Genomic DNA, 27,867 nt, shown 5'->3' with positions numbered 1-27,867 from the left:
ACTAAAATAACAAAAAGTGCTATAAAAATTCTCAGATACTCAGAAATTGCGAGTAAATTTCACAAACAACTACAAAGAATCAGCAAGTAACGCACTGAACATGAAATTTTGAAGTAGAAAAAATGAAATTGCAATGTACTCCAATAATTTGATTCTAACAACTTCAAAAAATCATTTTACACTGCAATTAAGAAACAAACAAAAAGCAAAGCTCATTCAAATTATTAATGAATGCTATTATAGTACATTCATGACTAAAAAGTCACATTTTGCTTTGATGGTGGCTTGAGGAATTTCTATAATATTTATAAATTAGTAATAAGTAACATGCTATAGGCTGTGCTAGTTGTTTATGATAATTAAAGCAAAGTCAGTGAGTAAAAGCAGAGCAGATGTAATTAAGGTGTAAGTTATATGCTGTGTTGTGTGAATTGAGACAGAGATTTCCCTCTTTCTTTCTCTGTTTACAGTCTGTCATTGTGGGCTGTAATGGGCAGGAAGCTGCAGGAGTTGGCCCAGTGAAAACCTCCACAAGATCCCTGAACCCCCTCCAAACACACACACACACCAGGCCAGGAAGAAAAGCACTTCACAGAGAGCAAGAGGGAGGAAGACAGAGAAAGAGTGAGTACGATAAAGGGAAAGCAAGCCCAGCTGTAAGCACACAACACCAATGAGGGCTTGGCAGAAGCTCAAGGCTGCTCCAAACGAGTGCCCCCCCCCCCCACCTCTCTTTTTGAAAGCGGGTTTCACCGCGGAGCTTGAGGTGAGGAGGGGTGCACACCAAGGGGGATTAGACATTAATGCATTTCTTCACCAGCTTAATCCTTATGATTAGACCACAAATAAAAACAACTTAGGCCTATTTTATCTTCTTGATTTAATTCGGCGAGCACTTGTCACCGAGGATGTGCAGAAATGAGGGCGTAAATGCTGGCACCAGCAAATATTTACGACAAACAGACAAGTTAGATGTCGTCATGCATAGTTAATGTAAAAATGTCCCCTCCCTCACACTGCGTTCATAAGAGGCTTTAATGTCAAAATAAATTTTCAGCCCGTCCACAGAGCTTTTGTATGAGAAAATGAGTGCTTTTGTGTGTCGCTGGACAAAGATAGGCAGGTGGAAATGAAGGACTGGATATGATGTTGATACTACTCTTAGCAGCAAACGACTGTACTCATGAAACATCCAGATGACAGAATGTGGATTATACAACAGAGCACACTGTACTAGGCACTGTATCTCAGAAAGCAAGTGATTTGCCTTTAAATAAAAAATGCAAAACAGGCTTCTGGCCATGTCAGAATAGAGCATTGGAGAAAATAAGCTCTGTGACCCACCAGAGTTTAGTTTATCATTTTGTTCAACTGTCTAAAATTAAATGACGTCAACTTCACCACCATTAAAGGAACAGTTCACCCAAACTTGACTTCTGGATGATGGAAACAGACTTGGTAATTTGTCATCCCATTCCCAGCATTCTATGTCCATCTTAATGTGAACTGGATTGTTGGTAATGAGAGTGAACCGGGGGACATTTATAAAGTTACAGGAGCTAAATGCTGCTAAACATGTTGCAGTATTAATTGCTAAAGGACCAACCTGCGTCCTGTTCTAGCCTTAGAAAATACAGCTGATTTGGGGTTGTATCAGTACATATCTTGTGCTGTCTTTATAGAGCATTAATAATTTATGATATCCTTTCTCGTTTGGCTCTGTGAAGCTGCAGAATGTTGGGGGTGGGGTTCTGGCGGGTTGCCGAAAAGTGTACAAAAGCGTGAAGTCACAATCGATTTCCGCTTTGTAGTTGTTGTTGTTATTTGTGACAGCGTGTAGAAGTCTGATAGTAACCATGGCTTTATTAGAGCAGTCAGAGTATTCCCTCTGCTCTGAGGAAAACACACATTCTCCACACAAGTCTGCGTGTCTGAAGCCAGCACTTAAACACGGTTTCTGTTTAAAGAATTATTTATTGTGTCTCCGGTAACTCTTTACCATAGATTCTGTGTGCACAAGACTTTGCTTTCAGATTGTTTTGTTGGCAGCCACTGCATTTGCTGAGACATGTAGTAGTTTCTATATGTTACTGTCTTTAGGGAAACAGCAGGCAGTAAACTATTTCTTCATGTTTTAGCCCTCAGTTTTTAAAGCATCTGATGACAGTGTGATCATTTACGTTGGAGGCAGCATTGCTGGGCTCCTGTCTACCGCCTCTGTCACCCAAAGTGAGAGATGCATCACATAGAAGAAAACATCAAAAAGGGAACCAGTTGTTAAATGTTTGCTCCTTTTCAGTACTTTAAAGGGGTTTTTAACAGGTACTCTTGTTTATAATGAATGTGCCATCATAACCCATTCAAAAGTCCATAGAAGGGGAATTTTTATTTCTTCAGAGAATGTAATTTTTCATTGTTTAAAAGCAAATTTCTTTAATCCAGTAGCATTATATTATTTAGAGCAGGGGTTCCCAATCCTACAAACCTGCAGAGTTCAATTCACTTGTCTGGAATGATCAAGTGCTTCTGAAGATCTGGTTCAGTTGTGCTTTATCAGGGATGGAGCTGAACTTTGAATGAAGGTGGATCTCCAGCCACAGGATTGGGCACCTCGGATTTAGGGTATTTTATACAATATGTACAAAATGCCAGAAACTGCTGAATTTAGGCTTCTTAATTTATGTCTGCTCCAGTTTTTCATCTCTGTCTCTTTTCCTACCAGTACATCTGCTTTACCTTTTCTTTGCATTTTCTTTATGTCTTTTAGTCGAGTTTTCTCTCCCTCCTCCTTGATTAACTTTTTTCCTCCATCCGGCATAATGACTGCAGTGGTATATCCAGCTGGCTTATGCAACTAGAGCTGCATACCTTTATTGTAAATTACATGCTACTACCTTCCTGCCAACACAGCCAGTCTAGTGCAGGCCTCAGGCTTCAATCCAGACAATCTGCCCTGGTCCATCATCAAACCTTCCAGGCTTGAGAACTTCTTGCCAATCTAGAACTCACCGGGCTGGGGTACTTAACTGATTTTCCCTACAGCTCCATCCATCTGCTCCGTTCTGAAGTTACTCCAGACAAATGACTCAAATGTAGACATCCCTTCAATTGCCTTGGCAATTAAAGGGACACCCAACTTGGCAACAACTGGCAGAGCCTCTGTTGGGACAGTGTGGATTTTTGATTAGTTTTCCCCCTGCAGGTGGTGAAAAGTATCTGTTTACCTCTCTGAGCTGTTATGTCTAGCATTTAGAGGCATTAGTGGACATTAGTGACACTGCGGGACATAGAATATACACACCATTCCCTCAGTGGGTTGAGATATGCTTTCAGTATTGTAAGCATTGTCATATTTGGTCTTTGCACTGCCCTCGCTTTTTAATTGCCTCCTTTCACAGGCTCTCATGAAACCTCATTATGTCAGAATCAGGAGTAGAGAGTGGGGCCTTTTCTCAGTATTGGCCTATTTGTGTTGGTCCTGGTTAGTTTGTCCGACAAACACTCCTGTCCCTGATCCCAACTCTAACCGTAACCATTAACTATTAACCAAGTCCCCAGTCTTAAACATGACCTAATCTAAATTTAGGAGAGTTGTGCTGGGACCAGCAAGGATGTTAATCTAGACTATTTCACCAATGCAGTCCAGGACAGGGCCTGGAATTTATTGCTAGGTTCAGTTTGTGTATTTAATTTGGTCATTTCGGTCATTTAGAAATGATCATGACTTCTCATGAGAGTGGGTTGGTCATAATTAGTGAAAACTCAGTAAGTGAAAGGATGTAGAAGAAGCCAGTGATCTATATGGGGTGCAAGAAACAAGGTCAAATTGACAGAAGTTTTGGCCTTTGCTACTTTTTCCAATACTCGTAGGGAGCATGCCATCTAGACTTTTTAGGGGAGATTGGTTTAATTTGCTGCATGTCACCTTGAACAAATCCAGATGATTAGTGACAATTGTTCCCATAAGCCAGCCTTATTTCCCAGGAAACTCGAGCATCTTGTGCCCTCCGAATTATGAACACCAATTTGAACTGCTGCTCTGGAAATTCCCTTGCCCAACCCCACTTGTTTTCTTTTAGCTGCATTAATTGGATTCCTTAATTAGTTCCAGTAATAACTGTAAGAGATCAACGGTGGTGGTGAGACATGATTTCTGGCTTGTCAAGTCTCTAATGCATGCTGTTAAACTGGGTCATTAATGAAATTTATCCTGCGCCAACTGTCACTCAGATCAACAGTGATGTCTTGAGTCACATGACCCCTGATTTCGATACTACAGCATCCCTGGTGCAGCTTATACACCGAAGAGGAAAATAAGGAGAGGGGAGATTCATTTAAAGACCCTCACAAAGGGTAGGAGGAGGAGTAGGCACATTTTGGGGGAACGGAGGCAGACAGTTTTAATTACCTTGTTAAGTAGGCCCATGAAGCCTGCAGCAGTCTGAAGGATTTGAGAGATTTGTTTCAGTAGCTGCAGAGAAAACAAACTGATACAAAACAATACCAGTTTAACCACGACAAGCTTCCTGTATATTCAGCCATCATGGTTACTGTGTGCACTACACAACATAGCTCACATTTCCATAGGAAAGATAATTCACTAAATGAGCTAGATGCCAACAGACTGGAATTCTTTAAAGCTATATAAAATGTACATCTTACACATCTAATGCTATACATCAGCAAGCAAGAAGAAGCATTATACGCATTAAGTTCTTCAGATTTGATGAATGCAAATGGATTCACTTTTGGGACACCACCAAGGTAATGTCATCTGCCCACATGCCAAAGCGGCCATACAGAGACATGCCACAGCACCATTAGGTTGAGAATGGAAGCGCTGCTAATGGCTTACAATATGCAACCCCTCATGGTAAGTCTGATTCATTTATCAGACACCTAGTTGGCCAAACCAATTGTGTCCTATCTTCTGGAGACACACACACACACACTGAATAGAGTGATAATATAGCCAGAGGTACACAATTTCACTGAAACTGTCAAACTTATCTACTATTAGAAACAGGTGTTCTATAGGACCTGTCAAAATTCTTCAGCCTGGAATGTGAAACATGTAATAGGTGAGGATTAAAATGTCAAGTGGATGATAGGTTATGTTACCCAAAGTGAGATCAGGTTGAGGTACCACAATCTTCAGCAAGACGCCCTTCAGACACCTGCTAATGTGTCTAATTTGACTGCGTCTGATCTCTTTGAACTGCCTTCATTTTGCATGCACCTGGAGAGTACAAGGAGCTGCGATCTGATCTGTAGACAGAAACTGAGAGAAACCGATGGAGAGGTAGAAGAGGCAAAAGAGATCTTGCACTTTGCTCCAAACCCCAATGCTAGATGATAGCTTGGTCGCTATTACAGAAAACGTTGTTTTCAATGTTAACATTTTAGTGTGGGAGACAATACTGGCATACATGCCTGCTTGCTTTCCAGTGAGAAAATGAATTGCTGCGCTGTTGGTAAATAGCTCTCAGTTAGTGCCTGGTGGTGTGTGTACAGTTGGCGATGGTTGACGGCCTGGACTATGGCCCATAGCCTCCCAGGGGTGCTTGGAGGCAAAGAGTCAGACCTATCCACCCCCCGCACAAACTGGGCCCCTGCTGGCTGTTATCAATTAGAGAGCTGGCGAGCACAGCCTGGCCACAGCAGCTCAGGGCTGACAGAGGGGAAACAGGACAGGACAGGGGGTAAAGAAAGAGACAGACAGCACAGACTATACCTGTAGACATAGAATAGCAGGCTGCTGCTGAGGATCTAGGAGCACTTAAAAAAGAAGGAAGAAAAAAACGTCATACCATCTGCAATAAGCATTTGGTAAAGTGGATAATGTTCACTAATGTGTGTCTGCTTTCTTTCATATGGTCCAGTTTGTGCTCAGTCAGCTGGTACTGATGGGTTTATGGGCTGGATGGATGTGTCTTTACTGCCTATGTAGCTGCTACAGACGGACTGTAGATATTAACAGCAGATATTTTTTAAAGCATTTCCTTTTCATCTGATACGTGTTGACTTACTGCAAATGGATAAAAGATGGATAAAAGCACAGATGAAATGATAGAGATTAGTGATGGAGAGTTCACAGACTGTTGCAAATAGCAGCCATCTGTAGCGGGCTGTAGTTCAGGGCTGATGGAGGGGCCAACCTCAAATTCAGGACCAATCTATTTCAACTTCCTGTGCAGCTGACTGGGAATGTGAATATGCCAACATGAAAATGAGCTGAGTTTGATTTCACTTATTAAATAGGGAGAGGAACTTGACTCTATTTCCACAGAGAGGAAACGAGATAGTTCATTCATTCTCATCTTCGTCTCTTCTCTTCTTCCCTTTTTTGTGTTGTTTCATATGATATGATTTTTTTCTCTCCTTTGCTCAACCTGTCTTTTCTTGCCCTTTTCCCATCTCACCTCTTTTTCTATGTCTCGTCCCATCTCTTCTCCTCTGTCATTTATACTTTTTCCTCTTCTCTTCTCACCTTTTCTTGTTTCACCACTTCTAATCTTGTCTAGTATCCTAAATCGTAGTTCTTGAGATCAGACACCATTAGACTCTCGAATAAGAGTCCAAATACAAGGCCTTAGTCTTGTGATGAACTCGGGAGCATTTGGACTCTCGACTCTTGCTTTCCAGTCCATTTTTGAGTACCAATGTTCAGCCCCTCTCTGTCTTGACTTGGACTCAACTAAGACCTGTGGTACATAACAATGCTTATATTATCTCAACACTTTCATTTGTGTCTGTATTTATATTTCTTCTAAGACTGTTAAGAGAAATATCTGAAATGAAGATGTTACTTAAAGGGGTCATATGATGCAACTACATCTTTCTTGTTGGAGTGTTACAATCTCTTGGTACATAAAGAAGATCTGTAAAGTTGCAAAGACTAAAAACTCAAATAAAGACATATTCTTTATCAAAGTTATAACTCTGCCACGCCCCCTAAAATGGCTCATTCAAACACACCCTTGTCGGAAGGAGGGATTTTGTAGAAAACAACATGTTTGAGAGAGACAGGGCATATAGGACCTACAATAATGTACAGTATTTGAAAAATTGTGTGTTTTTTAACATTAATGCATGTAAACATATTCTGTTACACCAAATATACAAAATTATATTTCAAAAAGCATCATATGACCCCTTTAAAACATTACTGAGAACTGTATTAAGTCTTATAAGCTATGTAAGTCTATGCAACTTCCCAGAAATATTATGTTCCTTTTGGTTTCTTCCAGTGATAATTGATTGAGTCGATTAAAAAGTTGCAGTACAGGTTTGTCTCAAAGTAACTGGGTCAAGCGCTTTTAGCTGTTTAGATGTATCTCTGTGACCAGAAATGGCTGCCTTTTTTCCTTCTCTTTATAGAGCAGATGTGGAAGGGGATGAGACGAGTGTGGCCAAACTTAACCCTCACCACAACTCCATTCAGCTGCATGACAAACCAGGCGGAGAAGCGTGGCTCACTGCCATAATATTCACCCTTTTTTCAGTCCAGACATTATGAGTGGCATTGTATGTGTGAGCGAGAGAGAGAGAGACAGCCAGCCTGAGTCAGTTTGCCACAGTCCCCGTCAGCCCTGTGTCCTGTGTGTAATGTTAAACTGCACTGGGGTTGGGGGGGGGGGGGGGGGTGACCTGTGGGAGACGGACAGACAATGAGGCCTGGCATGTGGCGCTTTTCTCCACTGCAGATGACGTCTTTGGGGGAAACATGATGTAGGGCATCTGGCTTCTTGGCATTCAGAGCCTATTTCAGCCTTTGTCTCGTCTAAGGAGAGTTAGAAAAAATTGAGGTTAATTTTACAGCTTTTTGTGTTCTTTGTGTGTAATTAATGTTTTGTCATATAGGTATGTCACAGTCCAGATGTCGCACACAAAATCTCGAATATTCTGGCCAGTTTGTGAGCAAATATTATCATCAGATTATCAGATAATTAAAGAGCAGTTAAGGATAAAATAATTAATAGGCTGCCAATATCCTCTGGATCATGGCAGCAGTCATTCAGTTAGCACAATGTTCATTTGTAATACAAATAGGGATTACAGTGCGATGCTAGAAATCTTTTCAGATAAAGAATGCTTGTGAGTGTGAGGAGTGCTGAGTACTTGCGTTTTTCTTTAATTAGCACCTTTAGCAGAGGCGTGAGAGTTTCGTGAAAGACTAATTCCTTCCTGTTGGAAACCACTCTGACAACACATCTATTATTTTGGCAAATCTCTCTCATTGAATGGACTGTGAAGTTCTAGAACTTTTGAACAAATCTCTTGTGTGCAGAGCTGAATTGCTAGTCAGCAATTTTAGGGTATCACCACTGACTAAAATAAAAACTGGAATAGACTATATCACTTTTGTCCCAGTTTTGCCCCAAACGAGTTATAATTTTGTTATAATTAAAAGTCGACACTAGTTGCTAAAAGTCAGGGTGACTCTGCAACCGTGTATTGTATGATGGTCACAGACATCTATTTTTTTAGCTTTAGACTTTGATTGCATCCAGTCTGAGGATATTAAAGGGTTACTCCACCCCAAAATTTAAATGTTGTTTTCAATCACTTACCTTTATGTCGTTCCAAACCCATAAAAGCTCTGTTTGTCTTTGGAACACAATTTAAGATATTTTGGATGAAAACCTGGAGGCTTGAGACTGTCCCATAGACTGCCAAGTAAATAACAGTGCCAGTGTCCATAAAAGGTATGAAAAGTTGTCGTCAGAATACTCTATCTGCCATCAGATGTGCAATCTGGGTTATATGAAGCAACGGGAACACTTTTTGTAGGCGAAGAAAATAAAAATAACTTTTTACAATAATTCCTTTGTCAACGGTCTCCTCTGTGTCACTCCATATCACTGTGCTGCGAATGCTTTTCTGTGTCCTCCGCACCACAAGGATGCGCTGTTTCTACGTGTATGAATAAAGTCGTTACTCCTCAGTCGATGGCCAGCTTTCATCTGTGACTATTTACAAAGTCTAAGTGTGTGACGCCTAATGCTTCAAAATCTGTTCATCATATAGTGTATTCCAGCCTTAATGCAGAGAACATTAATAAATAAATGAATAAATTAAAGGATATGAAAATTGTCAAAAGATCGAAAGCACCAGAAAATAGCCATCACAAATGTTATTCTTTCGAAACAAACAGATTTAGCTGACAACTCAGTGCAAGCTAACAAAAAGACTTGTATACTTATGAAACTTGAGTGACACTAAAACTCGCAGCCAAGATGCTATGGTGTTCTGAGAAGTTGCAAGAGGTGTTACTATGCGTCCGTTGCAGTGTTCTGAAAGGTGCTAGTATATGGCTAGCGATAGCTATCTAGCTGTGGCATTCTAATGCACCATTAATGTGCTAAGAGTCTTATATGTAACAAAGGGAACCCTGTGTAGGCAGCTGTTCATCATTAGTCTCTTTTCAAAAGTCATTTGTTTTTATTCTTTAAGGCCACATTTCAGCGGTTTGGTTATTCCAAGCACACTCAAACATGTGAGCCAAGCCTGCTGTGTTATGAATTTAGAAGTTTGAACATTTTGTCTGCATTTTGTTAAGCGCTCATGCATGGTAAATGCTCCGTCAGTTGTAGTTAACTATAAACTAAACAGGATTTCCACGTGAAATGCTTTGGAAGTTGTCAACATGTCAGGCTCAATATCATGAATAGTCATGCTTCAAACTGGAAAAGAGACAACAAGCTTGTACAAAAGCTAATTTAAACAGAGTTAATGAGAAACAATATCTCTATGGCTTATCATTTCAGTTGCATACTCTGCTAACACCAGTTAGCAGTGTTAGCATGTGAAGCATGGAGATATATACACAAATCTAAGGGGCTTTTTGTCATTCTGCTATGACACTGTTTGCAGATATTGGTGCATTAATCTTTTGGAAAAGAAGATAAATAAAAAGTAAAAATGTATTTAAATGAGTTATATCCGCCAGGTATATGTAACTGACATTTGTATGCAAGAGAGAAAGCTGGTTGTGTCCTCTCAGATATGTTACGATGAATGATCCCTGACCTTCTAACCTTTTGTTGAGGTCCGTGCAGCAGATTCTAAAGGAGTAAAAGGGAACTGGAGTCCTCCTGGAGACCTGCATTATCTTATACTCCCTGCCCTCATTTGTATATGAAATGATAGTCTGTAGAGCATGACCTGAGGGCCAGGCCCCTTTCCTTAGCAATAGACCTTGATCACTCACTGACTATAATCCTGCAGGCCTTCCATTCCTAAAGCATGATTAAAAAGGGGCTTTTTATTCAACTGAGTTCCACTGAATCACGTGTCAAAAGCTATCAGCTCAGAGGAGACTCTACTGCTCAGTCCATTGCTCCCTAAGCCAAGGTCTCTTCAGCTCGCTGTGCTCCATGGGACACACTGGGCAATATCTCAAACTCGTCAGCTGAGAGCGAGACAGATCTCTCAACCTCCAGACAAACGGCCGGGGTTCTGTGTTTATTGTAAGGGCAGAACCGGTGTAATCTAATAGTCCACTGCCCAGTGGGAAATTGAGGAGAGCTCTGCAGATTAGAGCCTGTTGAAAGACAACAAGTCTGCAGAATACCCTCGTATGCCTGATTTTTCCTGTCGGATTGCAGTGTTCCCGCCATGTATGGACTTGACTACAGCCATTTGTGGAAGATCTCTGAGTGAGAACGGTTTTAGCAGTAATCCTATCTTTAGTCCCTCTGGGTAAAACTCTCACAGCTCACTTGTAACTGTAATGGCCTTGTTTGGATAAGCCCTGCAAAGAATTTCATGAACTCACAACACAGTTTGTGATGGTTTTTTGCCTTCTTTTTTGACTGTTGTCGCTCTAGGCCTGTCTGAGAGCACGAAGGTCTAAATAGAGTGCAGATTTACGATATGATTCAGTGTGGTTAAACCCTTTATTGTTCTCTCGTTGGGTTTATTTACTCTTCATGTCTGCAGTACTGTATTCAGGATCAGTGGTTAAGTGGATAGAGCTGAACGAACATAGGTAATTCTCCCATCCTGATGTCCTGAATTCACCCTATGAAGCCTTAGCCTAGCGCATCACTAACCCCTAACCCACACAGTTCCCTGTTCTATAAGAAATCTTCATCAATTTCAATGCATCAATTGATTATTAAGTTATTACGAATGACTGCTCTTTGTGCTGAATCAAATTTTCTGGACCAGACTGACACCTCTAGCTGAAGTTTCTGCACTCGTTGAGCAAATATTCTCTCAGTGCAACAATTGGCCCTTCCAATTCTTTTACAGGGTTTTTCCAATATTAAATTTATGCATTTAGCAGACGCTTTTATCCAAAGCGACTTACAGTGCATTCAGGCTATCAATTTTTACATATCATGTGTTCCCGGGGAATCGAACCTCCAACCTTGCACTTGCTTGCTTGCTAGCGCAGTGCTCTACCAGTTGAGCTACAGGAACATTAAATATAGCCTCATACTTGAATAATTCATGGAACAGAGGAACAGGACTGTGGCCATTAATGACCAGGATTTTGCCAAATAAGTCCAAACACTGAAAATAACCCCCAAACTGTTATCAATTTAAAAATATTAGAGGGAAATTATGCTGAATAAAGGGAAATTGTTTAATTATGATGAACGTTGTTGTATGCCCTAATCATGGTCCTAGGCTTATCTTCAACACTACCATCTGATTGGCTGATACAAATGTTGTTCTAGAACCAATAAGGATGTTATTCCAGAACATGTCCATCTTATGCCAGTATCCCAAGCATTCTTCTGTTTTGTTTGGACACTTAGCATGTGCATACAGCCAAACACATAATCAATTTGACATATGCACACACACACATCTTCACACACTGTCCAGTGAAATTATGACTGATAAAAATGTCTTTGTTCTTGTCAGTAGTAATGTTGAAAGCACATTTAGATTTGACCAAAATTGCATTTTTTTTCTTTAATACTTTTTTTTGTCTTTCAATCCCATCACATTTAATACATTTATGCAAATGAACATTTATTTTAAAGATTTATATATATACACCAATAGTTATTCCAAATTTTTCCTTCTACCTTCTCTTTCGTTCACTTTTTTTTCCCCGTCTCCCTTTGTGGTAATAGGGTTTGGGCGCCAAGTTGCATTCTGGGACGTGGCAGCCATGCTGCCAGCAAAATCGCGAACAGCTTGTGGGATTTATAGGGATACGCTAAAAAGGGATGCCAGGGCGGGTATGTGGACAAAATCGGCACTATTAACGGTTTGGATCCATATGAAATTCCCAACAAATAGTGGAGTACCGACGGAGACTTGTTGCCGCAGATATCTTTGGCTACCTTGTTTGTTTTGTGAGTGCCTACACTTTAGAATAGTTCCGAAGCTACAAGTCATTGAAGTCTCATGTACAGTTCACAAATGGATGGGTTCAGGAGCTGCAAATCATAGAACCCGGAACAGCGGCAAACAGTATACAGTAATCCGGTAAGCTGCGCTCTAACGTTACCAAGCTGCTAGTTTAGTAACCGTTAGTGCTAACAACCATTCACACATGGACTTTTAACAATGTGTTTCAAAAGTATAGTTAGTAGCTGTCAACCCTCCCGTTTTTTCCGGGGTTCTCACGTATTTGAGCTCTTTCCCCGCTGTCTTCCCGTTTTAGTATTTTCCTGTAAAATATCCCGGTAGCCCCTCCATCAGACCTGTCAGGTCTCTGTGTTGTTGTCCTGTTGCTACTCCTTGTCCTTCCAGCGAAACAGATGTTTTCAAAGCATCGTTTTTCTTACTTGAAAGCAACCTTAGCGTGATGTTTGACGTGAAGTAATGACGTCACGCCGCCCAAGCCCTATACCCATAAAAAAAAAATAATAATAAAAAAAATAATTAGAACAATAATAATTACGCACATAAACACTTTTACACTTTAACATATGAAAAATAGGAAGAAGTAAATGCAAAGAGATTCACATATCCAAATCAAACTCTTACGATAACACTTGATTCCTAATAAGTATTTTAAATAATATTTTTTAAACATCAGTGTCATTTAGTTTTAGTCATAGTTTAGTCACCTGAACTGTTTTAGGGCACAGACAGCGGCAGGTATATTAGGCAGCTGTCACTTTAAGACTTAATGCACTTATTCAATGTAATGATACACATGCAATATTCTCTTTACGTTCACTTAAAGACATAACTGACAGTGTTTATGTGAATATTCTCCAAAATAGACATATTAAGATCATTTTGTGTTTATTTGTTCATTCAGGAGTGATAAGGTGCAAAACAGTACACAGTTAATTCATGTATGATGTCTTTGTTGTGCATGCATATGCAGTAACAATCTACACGTACCATAGCATACACTTAACACACACACACACACACACACACACACAAAACAGTTTGGGCTTTATCTAAATTAAAGTTAGTGTAATGGAGGATACATTTTTGGACAGCTGTAGTGGTCATATAAGTCCAGGTGTAATTTGTGAAGCTAATTACCAGATATGACTACACCACCTTTCAGAATACAGTGAAAGGTTCTGATAAATGTAGTGAGCAAATTAAAAATGCAAAGATCTCTTCAGTGGGTCAAGTGAGATCTGCACAGCTCTTGTGCCTTGAAAAAAGATCCTTTTCTAAAAGGGTCTGAAATAAACAGCTTTGTCTCAGGAGCCAGCCCGTGTTTCAGTCTGTCGTCATATGAAGAGATGCCTCAAAGTGAGACTGAGCAGGCTGAATGCCAATGCCCTAAATGGTTAAGAGCCCAGAGTGCCAAAGCACCTGGCACAGAGACAACTGGCACATGGTGACAGTCACTGAATTACATTACTGTCAATGTGAAAATTAGAAAACAGAATGCGGTGACTCAAATTATGCTAACATTAGAACAGGACCACTCTACAATGCACAGGATGAATGTGAAGATTTTCCTGGTGGAGACTGGGACGAGTGTAGTACCTCAGAAGTCAGAGAGTATATTTCGTGTGTTATAAAAATCTCAATGCTAGTTAGTAATTATGAATGTTGAATAGAACCCGAACAATATCTTTCTCATATTGGGTGAAAGAAATATTTGACTAAATGTGTGCCAATGTTTAATAAATGATTCAAATTATTTATGTTCAAATGTATGCCTTACGAGCTATTAGCATAATGCAATTTCTCTTCTCGATTTCCTTGTTCGATATCAGCAGGCATTTTGCTAATGACATTCTTATTATCTTGTTGTATTGATCATGTGAGTGTTCAGGCGCTCCGCTTTTATTCGAGAGTCTCTCAGACATCTGAAACCCGACGCTGGAGGCCATTTGGTGCTTTTATCACATGACGGCAATAATTGGAACAAGGTTTCCACTTCTTCCACATCACACACACACACACACACACAGATGTCCAGTCACGGATCATTAAGTCTGTAGAACCGTGCTGCTGACCAGAATGGTTATGTGTAAACTACAGCTGTATGTGAATTTGTGTGTATGTGTTCACATTTAAAACACATGCATTTTGGTGTGTGTGTGTGTGTGAGAGCGTGAACATGACATTATATGCTCCTTTTGGTGTCTGTTTTTGTCTTGTCCATGTTGTATGCATGTGTAAGCTACAGGTGCACGGGCCCTGATCTCCACAGAAAGGGAACATTAGCCTGGGGCAATGGACGCACAGTAAGACAGTGTGTGTGTGTAAGAGTGAGAGCTGTTTCAAATGCAAATCACCTGCTCCACTTCAGACAAAACAGCCCTCTATCAAAGCAGCTTGTAAAATATCAGCACCCTGTGGCTCCATTTATAAAACGGGCACCCCAAACAGGGCCGGAGGAGAGAGGGGCCCCTTCACATAAGTCTGATGGGGTCAGACTTCCAGGACAAGTCCATCTCCAAGTCTGCTGTGAAACACAGAGGCTTTAATGAGAAAACCCAAGCAAGCTGCATTAATGCAACCAAACTTAAATAACCACCAACCGGTGAGTAACACACAAAACGTGTGTAAGAGGAAGTGTGAAGGTTTTAACTTCCTATTCGATATAGGCCTGGCCACAGTCTGATATAGGATTCTCTAAGTTAGGCCCCAGTTCAGAGAAGCTCAATTTCTCATATCCTTTTAATTGGCTAGTTTATCAAATGACTTTTGTGGCTAGCTGAGATCATCCACTGCCACTAAAAATAGGCAAGTGTCACTATAACTGTGGCTTATGTGCAGGGTTATGGATTAATAACTATTTACTAACAGTAAATATTATATTTATATTTCAGTGCAAAACTTGTCTAGCACTATTTTGCTTATGGATGCCATATAATAAATTATTCAGCTTTCTGAGATGTGTGCTTTTAGCGATCAGATTTAAAAGGATAGTTCACCCAAAAATGAAAATTCAGATTTACCCCTTAACTGTCACTCACATTTTTGAACATAGTGCACGATCCAAACTTACATTTTTATAATTCATGAATGAAAACATTTTGTAACATGATATTGATGTACCATTTACATGGTAATGCAATGTCTGATTTTAAAATGGGTTTTAAAGGATGAATTCTGAGATTTTCAGCTGATATGTAATTTCTGATGATTTCTAAAATGTGATAGAGAAAAAGGCAATGGAGAAGTCTTTTTTTTTTTAACAAAGGTCAGAACTCCTGTCATGATGTAGATTTTTTAGGGTGCACTCTTGTCATAAATGAATCTATTACTTTTCCTACTTAATTTTTAACAAAAAACATTGGTAAAATATATATTTGGGAGTCTTAGACCTTTCCAACGATATATAGTTTGTCAAGATTAGATTAGATTTAATTGTAATATAGTGAAGTATATGTAGGCGTCCCGTATACAGGATGGGTGACAGTTAAAGTTACTCACCCTCAAGCCATCCTAGGTGTGTATGACTTTCTTCTTTTAGATGAATACAATCAAAGATTCATACATATATTAATGCTTTATAATGGCAGTGAATGGGGGTCAAAATTTTGAAGCAAAATAAAGTGAATCCATCCATCATAAAAAGTGCTCCAGATAGCTCCGGGGGGGTTAATAAAAGCTAACTGTTGTATGTGCGTTCATGGGAGAACGGATGACATAGGCATAGAATAAGCTTTGATGAGAAGTGACGAAGGCAGAGCGCAGAAGAGAGAGCAAAACAAAACACCAGTCATGAATTAGAAGTACAAAACAAGGATTTGTAAAGATGTCGGATGTATTTCAATATAAGCCAACAAAAGACTGGTTTTCCTTTGCTGTAAACAAAACTTGGTTCTCGCGAGACTAGCTTATTCAACGGCTACATCATACGTCATACGCTGCAATGCCACTCTGTTGTGAACGTGCATACAACTGTTAGCGGAAGCTAGAGATTACTGTTTATAAAGTTTAAAACGTATATTTTTCTTACACAAAAGCATTGCTCTGCTTCAGAAATCCTTTATTAACCCACCGCAGATGTGTGGAGCACTTTTAATGATGGATGGATGCACTTTATTTCGCTTCAAAAACTCTACCACCCATTCACAGCCATTATAAAGACTGGAAGAGCCAGGGCATATGACTTATAACTTTAATATTACTTCAATTGTATCTGTCTAAATGAATGTCATATACACATAGGATGGCTTAGGGGTGAGTAAATAATTTTTGGGTGAACTGGCCCTTTAAGATTTTGTCTGGTGGCTAATAAAACAAGAACAAAATCTCATAGATTAATAGACTCAAGCCAGAATGTGACAGAGACTTGAGTGTTAGCAACCAGTTAACAACTCATAACACCCTGGCAATTACATAGCAACCATTTAGAACACTCTAGCAACCACACAACATCCATGAATACCCTAGTAACGGTAGAGCAACTCTTTAGCACTCATAGAAAACACTTAAAACACCTTAGCAGCCACATACCTTTCTAGAATAACCTAGTAACTGCATAACACCAGTGCAACCACCTAGAAGACCCTAGCAACTGACTAACAATGACTTGGCAAATATCTAGGATTGTGATGGCAACTTTTGCATAGGAATGCACGGCTCACAGTTGCCTTCGTGAAGTTTTGTATGTGTATGATGTAGCTGCAGCTATTCGTCTTTCCCCTATTGTGAATATTTCTGACTTGAGTCAGTCACTGGCGAGCAGCCTTTCAGATACAACATTACCATTCACAGATGGATGTGACTATTTTGGCATCCACTTACGGAACTTTCTTTTGTCCAACGTGACAAATCTTTTGTATTGTACCTATAGTTCAGAAACGAGAGCTTACACGAGAGACCGATGAGTCAGTGGCGCTGATGATGGGTGACGGTAGTTTTGGCACTTATTGTTTTAGACGTAGAAAACTGTCAGGGACTGTGAGCATGTGCAGTCTGTTTTACAATGCTAACAGAGCTCTCACACTGTAAACACTTACTGGGAAGCCGTTCAGACACTTGACTGTGTGTTAGACTCACTGGTGGAGCCAGCAAGCCGAAATGTTATCTTCTTACCGAAGAGCCCCAGCGGACAGCCTCCTCTAGACACACATTATGTGTTTTTATGTGTCAGATCGCGAATGACCCCCCCACAGCACATTATCAGCCATTAGTGGGAGGAACGGCATCTCTGAGGGGGGAGGTTTTTTTGCCAGCGGTCTGATCATGTTGACTGATTTTGATTAGGTCATGTTAAGAGCATTAGTCAGAGAGAATGAGAAAATATGTTTGGAGAGATGGAGAGCTGTTGGGTTATTTATACATCAGGCCCCTGAAGTGCATGTAATGGCAGCTCAGAGATGACAGGCTTTCCCATGCAGGCCTGGGAGAGGAAGTGCCTGGACTGTTGATGGAGGAAGCATATGCTCATCTAGAAGTCCCCTGACCTTAGTTTGGAGCTATCAAAAGCTTTCAACACCTGTCAGTATCTTCAAATATTATTTAAAGTCAATATGGAACCAGAATGGCTTCTGTTTAATGTTTTAATATGCACATTCCTGATCTTAGAGATCACTTTTCACAATCCAACCAAATCCCACTGGATAAAATCAAATCCTTCATATTTTTCTCATAGAAGATTCTATTTTTAAGAGGATCTCAATTTGTGTAACAGCATCAAGCTTGAACATATATGTTTATACTAAATACAAAGTATAACACTAAAATAAACACCCAATTACACTACTATAAATTTTGGAGTTGTATTTTTTTTTTTTTTTTTTAATGTTTGGAAGTTTCCAATCTGTGGAAGCCTGGTTCTACCACTGAATTAACTTAAAGTTACTTTTTATCAAATAAAATACAATATATAAAGTATCAAGTGATCCTTCAGAAATCATTTGCATACAGTATACTGATTTGATGATTAAGAAACATTTCTTATTATTATCAATGTTTTTTTTTTTTTTTTTAGTTTTTGTGAAAACAGTGATACTGTCTTTTTCTTTGATGATTAGAAAGATCAAAAGAACTTAAGAAATACATCTTTTTTTAACATTAGGAAAATGTCTTTACTGTCACATTTAAGCAATTTCATGCATCTTTGCTGAATGAACTGGCCCCTATAGCTTCTGAACTGAATTTGTACATATTTAATTATGAATATTATTGTTAGAATTGTTGTTACTTTTAATGAGTTACTCCAACGCTGCATTAAACGTACAGTATAGAGTGCAGATCAGCTACAGTACATTCACGCCTGGGTTTTCTAAGAGGCTTCCTTCCGAGGTGAATCTTTTGCAAACAACAGTTGAGTTATAGAAATGATTTATTGGTTTCTTATCTTCTCTGAATCACTACCTATGCCTCTCGTTATTAGACTGCGAAAAGGAAATCGGTTTTCAAAATAAAGCTGGGCTTTCTCTCAGGGTTTAATCCAATAGTTGGGTGATTAGATAGGGCTGCTTTTTGCTGTTATAAGAAGCTCATTGTAGCAGCTGAATGGCACACAGAAGTGTTGCCTCCAAGAAAATCACGGGAGCATTCTAAATGCATTCCTCTATATATTGCATGCGCTAATATGTAAGTCATTTAAACATGCTGAGCAGCATGCTTAGGTCCTTATGGACTAAACTGGAATATAAAGCACTTGATTGAAAAAAAAAAAAAAATAATAAAATGAAGGAAAAAAATCATATCAGTAATTGGAAATTAGCTAAACGACTTTCCTAATTAAAATAAATTACAATATCCATTTGTAAAAAAATAAATAAAAAATTAAGAACAAGCTCTGGTAGTCAGGCCTTGCACATATATATTAGTACGTGATTAGTGTGTTACATATTTGTGCGTGTCTTAATCGTGATCGTCTTCTAGTAGCAGTAACAGAGCCACATCTCTCGGGTCAGTGATTTAATAAAGAATGAAGCTAATTAGACACATGCTTAGAGCAATGTCTGTTTCATGACCAATGCACGAGGGGCTCATTTCAAACCATAGTGCTCTTAGGCTGCCTATATCTGGACGCTTTCCTGACAGTAATGGCCTATTTGTGATTTTCAACAGCAGAGCGGCCGTTTCTTAGCTGCAAAACTCTGAGCTGCACATGCACTTCCCTGAGGCACGGGGTATTGTGAAACAATCAGACTTTAAAATCAAAAAAGAACAAAACAGTGAAGGTAAAAGGACCCGACCCAGCTATATGGTATGATGCTTCCTTGAACTGGATAAAAACAGCAGGAATTTCAACCAAATTTATGTAAAAACAAAACACAAAAACAAAAAACAAAAACTTTTTTTTTTTTTTGAGCTTTTATGTTGGTCCAGGCTTTGTTTTGGTCCTTGTCTAGTTGAACTTCTCATTGTCTCTCTGTGAGTTCAGAAAACACTGCTGTTGCATTCATGAGGTAAAAAATAGAGTATAGTTCGAGCTGTGTGTGAAAAAAACCAAGAGAACAACAGTCGCAGGCCAAGCCTGAAGAGACTTCGTTTTTTTCCGACATCCCCTGAAATCCATTTCAGTTTGGAAACAAAATGATAAAGATAAAGCAGAGAATGGAAGAAATGTCACTCTCTCTCTGCACCGCTCCACAGAACGGTTAAGAGACAAGCCTTTTGTGGTTTCTGCTGAGCTAAATTTAAGCGTGTGGTTTAACAGGATATAGCAGTTGTATGTGTTTTCACTTCTGAAATTGTTGAAATGTTTAGTCCATTAAGGGAGACATGCTTATAAAAATGAAAAGTGCTGGCTTTTGGAGAGTTTTTTTGTGGATGCTTGAATTTACAAGGTACAATTGGCATCGTTATGTTTTATTGGGGTTAGGCCTATAAACTTGCACCTGTCAGACAATTGACGAGGAACATTTTAAAGACAACACCAGTGCTGACATGAACTGTGTGAATGGAGGAATGTGTCTAGAAATGTGGCACGCCAGAGGAAGTACAGTAACATTTACACATTGAATTTATCCCACATTAAATTACTGCATCAATTATCAGTGAGATTTAATAACTAAAAAATAAACAAAACAAAACAAAAAAAATACTAAGACAGCGCCGAAACCAATAATGTCCTAGAAATGGAGGAATTTTTCAAACTAAAAAAGTAACAGTGAGGTAAACTTTGAAATTAAATATTATGTGGCATGTTGCAATAAATAAAACTGCAGTTATGAGAAATAGTTGCAACTGAGAAATACATTTTCATTTATCCATTTACTAGAAATCCTCATAATTGTTTATGTCACAATTGAAGTTGTAAGATTGTAATTACAAAAAGGTACAGTTATGAGATATAAACCTGCAATTTAAAAAAGAAAGAAAGTTGCATTCATGATTTAAAAAATCATTAATTACATTAACAGATGTAATTTTGAAATGTCATTTTGCAATTACAATAAATAAAGATGCAACTGTATCATAAAAAGTCACAATCATTAAAATAGTTCTCATTAATGAGAAATAATGTAAAGATTTCACAATTACAAAATGAGAAATTAGGATTCAGTAATGGGAAATACACAAAAATCTATCATATAAAGTCACAATTTCAAAAATAAATTCTCAAATGCTCAATTATGAGAAACAAAGTTGTAATATAAAAATGTTACTTTACCATTAGAAGAAATAATGATAAAAAGTCATAATTTCAAAAATATATTTATTTATGAGAAATAAAGACTCAGTTATGATAAATAAAGAGGGTTATTTGATATAAAGTCACAATTACAAAATGAGTGTCATTTATGAGATATAAAAAACATCTAAAGTCACAATAATAAAAAAAATAAGTCTCAGAAGTAAGACTTAGTTCAGAGAAACAAAATTGCAATTGTGAAATAAAACTTAGCAGCAATACCAAATAACTTACCAGATTTTTTTTTATTGTATGTCATGAAGTCAAATTACATTAAATATTTTTTTTATTTATGACAAATATAATCTTTATTACAAGAAGAAGAAAAAAATAAAGTTGCATTTGTTAAATATAACACAATTATGAGAAATAAAGATGTAATACTTGAAATTCCAAAGAAATAAGTCTCAATGAGAAGTACACACAATTGTGAGAAATATGTGGGTTACACCATTATAAATGTGTGTGTGTGTTAGACAATGTCTAAATAGAGAACAGAGAAAGAAAGAAACAGGCTACAGGACAAACAGAGGAGGCTCCAGCATGCATGAAAACCATAAGTGTGCCTCTCAGTCCCACACATTTACACACACAGACACATCACAATCAGAGGCATTGTGGTTTTAACTGAACTAACAGTGGCTCTCCTCTGACATGACCCATTACCATGCAGTCATCTGGTACCAGTGATCTTGTCATGTGACGTCAAATCACCCTCAGCTCTTCTTTTCTGCTTATGTTATTTTAACTCCCTTGTAGCTGTCGGCAAACAAGCCGGCCTTTGTAGCTGTTTTGCACCAGTGACACTAAAACTGCCAAAACATCACCAAAATCTTCCTCTGCAACCAGCAGCTCAAGGCTAAACTCCTAGCAACCTAACTGTGGCCCTGATCAATGTGTCAGTCTGATTTTATGGAGTTCAGTAGACGCTTCTGAAGGCCTTGTTCTGCGTGTAGATGGATAAGAGGAACCCGATTAGCATTAATATCCTGCCTTCCGTTCTCTGGTGTTTCAGACAATCAACATAAGAGGTTTCTATCTTTTATTAGCTATAAAATTGAACCTTACATGCTTTATTTCCTGTAGAGGAAGCAATCACAGGCTCAACTCGTGCTAGTTGTCCATGTTTGAGCATTTCTTTTTTTTTTTTTTTTTTTTGAAGAACATTGTTTATTGTTGTTGAGTCTACCAGAAATAATCCCAATTTAATGGTCGCTTTTCTCTCGAGTGATGTATTGATTGTTTTTTTTCCCCCCATCCTTTCTCTCTCTCTCCCTCTCTTTCTGAATGAAACAGATACACCCGCACAGTTGTTTCTGGCAGTCATCTGTGATTGTGTGCTAGCCGCTCTTTTTGACGCACAATCAACACGGTGTTTGGAGTGTTATCATAGCTCTAGCCTGTTAGGACAGACAAAGGGAAGCTGAGAAATCCATCTCTGTCCATCTGGAGATCAGGATCAAATAACCGTGCTATGCTAAGAATACTTCACTTATAAGAAAAAATAACTTGGTGTGATTCTTGGATTCTTTGGATTTTGGATGTGTCCTTGGTAGGCTTTGCGAGACTTATTTGGTGAAAAAGATCTGCATATACGTTTTGAGTTCGTTTTCCTTTTAGCAAACAGAGTTGTTATTATTGGGATCTTTTTGTCTTCATTTGATCTAAATTCCCACCATTTTCACTGATGTCCTTATTTATTCACTGCTGACAGAAACTAGTAAGAGATAGCCAAACAGATTGGGAACAGGGAGTTTAGGATGGCGGGGTGGGGGTTATGATCACACATCCTGTAGCTGCCCATTAAAGCTGTGGCATTTTTACTCTCTCATTTGGCTTAAACGGTCTCTAATATAAGGAGGCCGACAAACCCTCTGTTTATTTCCTCTGTCTGTGTTTTTTTTTTAAGAAGCAAACTCTCTCTCCCCCTGGCTGGTGATGTGAGAGCAAACGAGGGCCACTGAGGTGCATCCTATTGATCACAGCAAGCTGAGAGGGAAGCAAATAAAAACATCCTGGAGCGAGAGATGGACAGAAATCTGAAAGGAGAGAGAAAGCAGATCTCCTTTGTTGTTATTTTCCCACTTGTACAGTTCGATTCCACAGACAGACTTGTACCATAGCTTCCCTCAGTCAAGCTCGATCCTGCTCCTGAATGCCCAGAAACAAAACTAGATTAAACACTTCAGTGCCCTCAGAAAGAGCCCTGAGATCTTTTGGAGAAACATAGCTCTGTAGTTGTGGCCTGATGGTTAACTCACATGCTTTGACATTGACTCAGGGCCGTTTGAAGGAATTTGGGGGCCCCAAGCAAAATGGACATAGAGGCCCCCCGACAAATGACAATAAAGTTGACAGATGAATTAAGTGCATTTAAGTGCCATTCAGGTGGGTTTTTAAATAAAGCATTTTCTGAGATGCACATTAAACACCAAACATTAATTTGTCTTTTAATTATTGAAAATTAAGCAAACTAAAGTTTTTGTTAAGAGCAGTTCTGTAGATGTTGTTCATGTATTCACATCCTTATTTAGTGAGACATCAGACGCGAGACTGAAATCACAGCGAGCGTCACGCGCGCTTCAGTGCGTCTTCCTTTCATTAACAGAGACACGCAGAACATGCAGGATTCATATTTAAACAGACTGTTCCTGCTTAATATTTACAGATATTAGTCCGTATCGTGGTTTGATGTAAGCGCAATGACCTATTTTTAATTCATTCATTCAAAATTTGGCAAATTACGTGTCATTCTGCGTTAAACTGTAAATTCCGTTTTTATGACTGGATTCCGCGATTCTTGCAATCAAAACACGCCACGACGTTCTCTTTATGTTTACCTGAGCCCTCAAATCAAAACACAGCTGACTCCTTGCAGTCTGCGATTTCTGATCTGCGTTTTCCTCATCCCGTTAGAAAACATATTACAGTAACCATATTCCTTCCGTTCGAAAAAAAAAAAAAAAGCAGAGATCACTTGACTTGGTTGGCTGGCTGCTGTCAGCGACTACTGAGAGGGGCCCCCTTGAGGGCGATCCCGATAACAGTGTCATTACACGTTACTGCATTGACGATCAGGGGGCGCTCACACAGTGTCGTTGCATTTTATTCTTAACCAGTCGCAATTGCTTGGTTTGCCTGCCTTGTTGCGACGGGCCTGCATTGACTCATGTTGTCCAGTGGTTGGTTCAGGTTGTACTCAGGCTCATGTAAAACCTTGATCCTATTCCCTGTTTTGCTCCTTGTCATTTCCTATATTCTCTTTTTACCATAAAATGATGCATGGAATCCATTTTTTTACACTCTTACTCTGAAAATGCAATGTGTTCCCTAGCCATTCTAGGTGGTTGGAATAATACATTGCTAGGTGATTGCTAAGGTGTTCTGAGTGGTTATATAAGGCCCAGACACACCAAACGGAGATTGAAGACTTAACATCGATGAAACTCGACTTTAGTTTTACCTCACGTCACCTACGTCTAGGCCAAAACATTCTGTTTGAACACACCGACCACATATGTTCTGTGCCTGCCTGAGGAGAAATAACTCTCCATACCAGCAGGTGGCAGTAGTCTGTATTCGTCATTCAAAACTAGAAACCAGAACTAGGTCTGTGGATATACAAACCAAAGAGCTACTAACACGTACATTCTCTGTCTACGTGACAAGAAATAACTCTCCATACCTGTAGGTGGCAGTAGTCTGTATTCCACATTCAAAAAGGGAGATCGGAACTAGGTCTGTGGACATACAAACCAACAGCCAACTTGCACATACTTTTTTTATCAGTGTGAGAAGAAATAATGCTCCATACCTGTAGGTGGCAGTAGTTTGTATACATCATTCAGAACAGTTTTCCTCTTGTCCACTGGTTTGCTAAGCTGAACAGGTAATCAGAGTGTTTTCTGTTGGTTCAATATGCTTAATCGGTCAAAAAGGCGCCTGTGGGAATCTGACTAGTGACAATGGTGTGTAACATACAGCAAAAAAGTGATGCACAGTAATGGCCAAACATTAGCTAAGCTTCAGCTTAATGTGTCACGACTATTAATGAACTCACTAGAGCCCATCTTAAAGTCTCTGACATTCCTGTCTCTAGATATTGAGTCTCTCCTTCTCACACATTTTGTGTCCACCAGGCCAGTCCAGTCACTTAGAAATATAAGAGTGCACTTCTCCTCAACAAGCTGCATGATTTAAAGTATCATTCATGTCCGTAGCACAAATGGAGTTTAATGTTTGGGGTTTTTGTAGTATTGCGATGGAGAGGGATTCACTCTGTAACCAGGAGCAAAGCTCTCAGGTAGACAGAGATTCTTCCAATCATGGAGACGGGACCTGCTGAGCCCAGGGAGATTAAGTGCAACTCAATGTCGAACAGACCTTGTAGCCCTGAGGCGATTGTGTTTCACCCCAGGAGGGCGAGAGCTCAGAGTGTGAGCGAGAGATTGGGATGTTCCAAGAAAGTCGGTTCTCGTGTCCAGTGGCAGGGTGTTTCTCTTTCTCACTTTCTTGTCCGGATCACCTCCAGCCCAGACCTGGAGCAGGGGAAGGGGTGGAGCAGCCGGCTTTTAGCACTTGTTTTTTACACTGTGATGATTTTACCTACAGTCAGGACACAGATGCAGAGACAAAGGGAGGTGGGGGCTGGGGGACGTGTGTGCCTGGGGTAGAAGGTGGGGTAATGGGGTGGTATTGGCTTATTGACTTGCCCTCACAGCTGGAAGGCTTCGGATGAAAAGGGATGTTCCTCAAGCTCTGACTGCACATCAGAAGAGAGGCTAAAAGAAACAAAAGAAGTCCAAAGTCCCTCCCAGCACATGGAGCCCCCCATCAATACCCACCCCCACCCAAAGGGCCTTTCCACCCTCTCAACAACAACTGCCTCAAGTAGAGAAGGTCCTAATGGAGAATGAACCCAAATGAATAGCAAATTAATATATACATAAATCAAACTATATAATCTAATGATTTGAATTTGTATTCCTTTACACTGTGAAGGTGACACATTAATCACACATGAAGCGGCATATGTAGCGACACACAAAGACCAATATCATTGCATTAGATGAGAGCTTAAGGCCTGAGCTTGGAGGATGGATGGATGGATGGATGGATGTATGAATGTATGTTGTTTTCTGCAGTGCAAGTCTTTCACAGTATACTTGCGAAGCATGTGGAACGTATGCATGAACGTTAGTGAATTGTAGCGATGAAAAAAAATAAAGGCACACTTTCACTTTTCTGAGCCATTTTTGCAGGGACATTTGGTTGGTGTTGTGGTGATTTTTACTGGATGTTTAAAGTCAGTTCTCACACAGGTGTGGTACATCACATTAACTATACACTGTTATCCACTAATGTTTGACAACCACAAAGTATTAAAATGCTTTTTGTCTTTTAATCGGTTAACACTAAATTTATGTCACAGCCAGAACTTTTGACCATGACTGTATATCATTTGTAAAAATCAAATTGTGTGGCATCACAGCATGCCAGAAATGTTTGCTGTGCACGCTCTATAAGAGCTGCATTAACCGCATTCTCGTCAAGCAGCAATGTTCAGTGTAAGTCACAAGAAACAATGTTGTGCGTGTGTTTCCACTGAACAGATTTATTATTCCACCTTTAGCTGTGAGGAATGTCTTTCATTAACTGCTTAAAAAATGCTGCTCATCTTCAACTGTATAAATTTTTTTCCACTGCACCTCTCGAAAGCCCTTGCTCCCATTTGACTGTTGGTTTATTGAGTTTACCTTTCCGCCATGAATTTTAATGTTGATTTGCAAAGCTTTGTCATCAATATTTAAACTTCAATATAAACTTCACAATCGCTGACAAGTTTTCATGAGATTTCCGCATTTTTTGACAGACTCATTAAAATGTATCAAATAATCTGGCAGGAATCAGACTTAACCCCTTTAGCCTCTAGAGGATGGGTTAAACGTTTGTGTAACTACTCGCTGGTCATTAAACAGTCCATGTTTCCAAAATACTGATGTCCATTTGTTTTATTTATAGATATGGAACACCGTGAAAACTACATACAAACAGAAACACAAAAATATAGTTTTACACACACATAACAATTCGAAGGACATCAATGCAAATAAAGAAATATACATAAATGAACACTTTTACCGTGTTGGCCTGGTTACCAGCAGTAGAATGGTGAAGAGCTCTAACAGGTGTATCTAAGTTTAAATCTCATCATTCAATTTGCAGCACTTCCAGGTTAAATCTAATCAGGAAGGTCACATGACCTTCAATTTAATAAAACTTAGCAGTACCACAAAATAAGCACATCAGAATTCATGCAATTGACACACATACACAATATTATATTTAAATTGTAAAGTCTTAAAAATACAAAAAAGGAGCAAAACACTGATATTACAAATACCTCATACACAACCCATAAATGACCTATCAGTGTCAGCTACACTCCCACCAAATTACCCTTGATCTATTCAATAAACATAGAATGCAACAATTTGAATAATCAGTGGAAATTTCCAGGCATCAACACAATACATGAAAACAACTAACATGATTCTATCCCCACAATTCATTATTACACATTCTTCAGTTAAAATGAACAAATTGTTCACCATATCACATTGTTTTAATATTAAATGCAGTACACATCAACATGTGACCAAAATGCCAAGACCTACATGATATCAATACACCTGAATTTGAATAAAGTGAACTTTGTTAAATCACTGCTGCTGTTAACTCTAATCTTGGCATGGAGACAACTTATGTGGGGACAACTCTCGCTTTCCCCGTGACTAAGGCACAATGTACCTTGGTACACTCACCAGCCTGAAATAGGAGCACTGACCATAACCTTTACTACT

At 39.2% G+C, this 27,867-nt stretch overlaps 1 protein-coding gene across 1 annotated transcript in view; it reads right to left on the bottom strand.

Moving 5' to 3' along the window:
- The window catches only part of LOC127934956 (uncharacterized), a 35,175-nt gene that overhangs the window by 2,355 nt on the left and 4,953 nt on the right, over positions 1–27,867 (bottom strand). The gene's annotated exons all lie outside the window — the stretch shown is intronic.

Source organism: Carassius gibelio, chromosome A19, assembly GCF_023724105.1.
Source record: "Carassius gibelio isolate Cgi1373 ecotype wild population from Czech Republic chromosome A19, carGib1.2-hapl.c, whole genome shotgun sequence".
Lineage (NCBI taxonomy): Eukaryota > Metazoa > Chordata > Actinopteri > Cypriniformes > Cyprinidae > Carassius > Carassius gibelio.
This window is presented reverse-complemented; position numbering and strand designations above follow the sequence as displayed.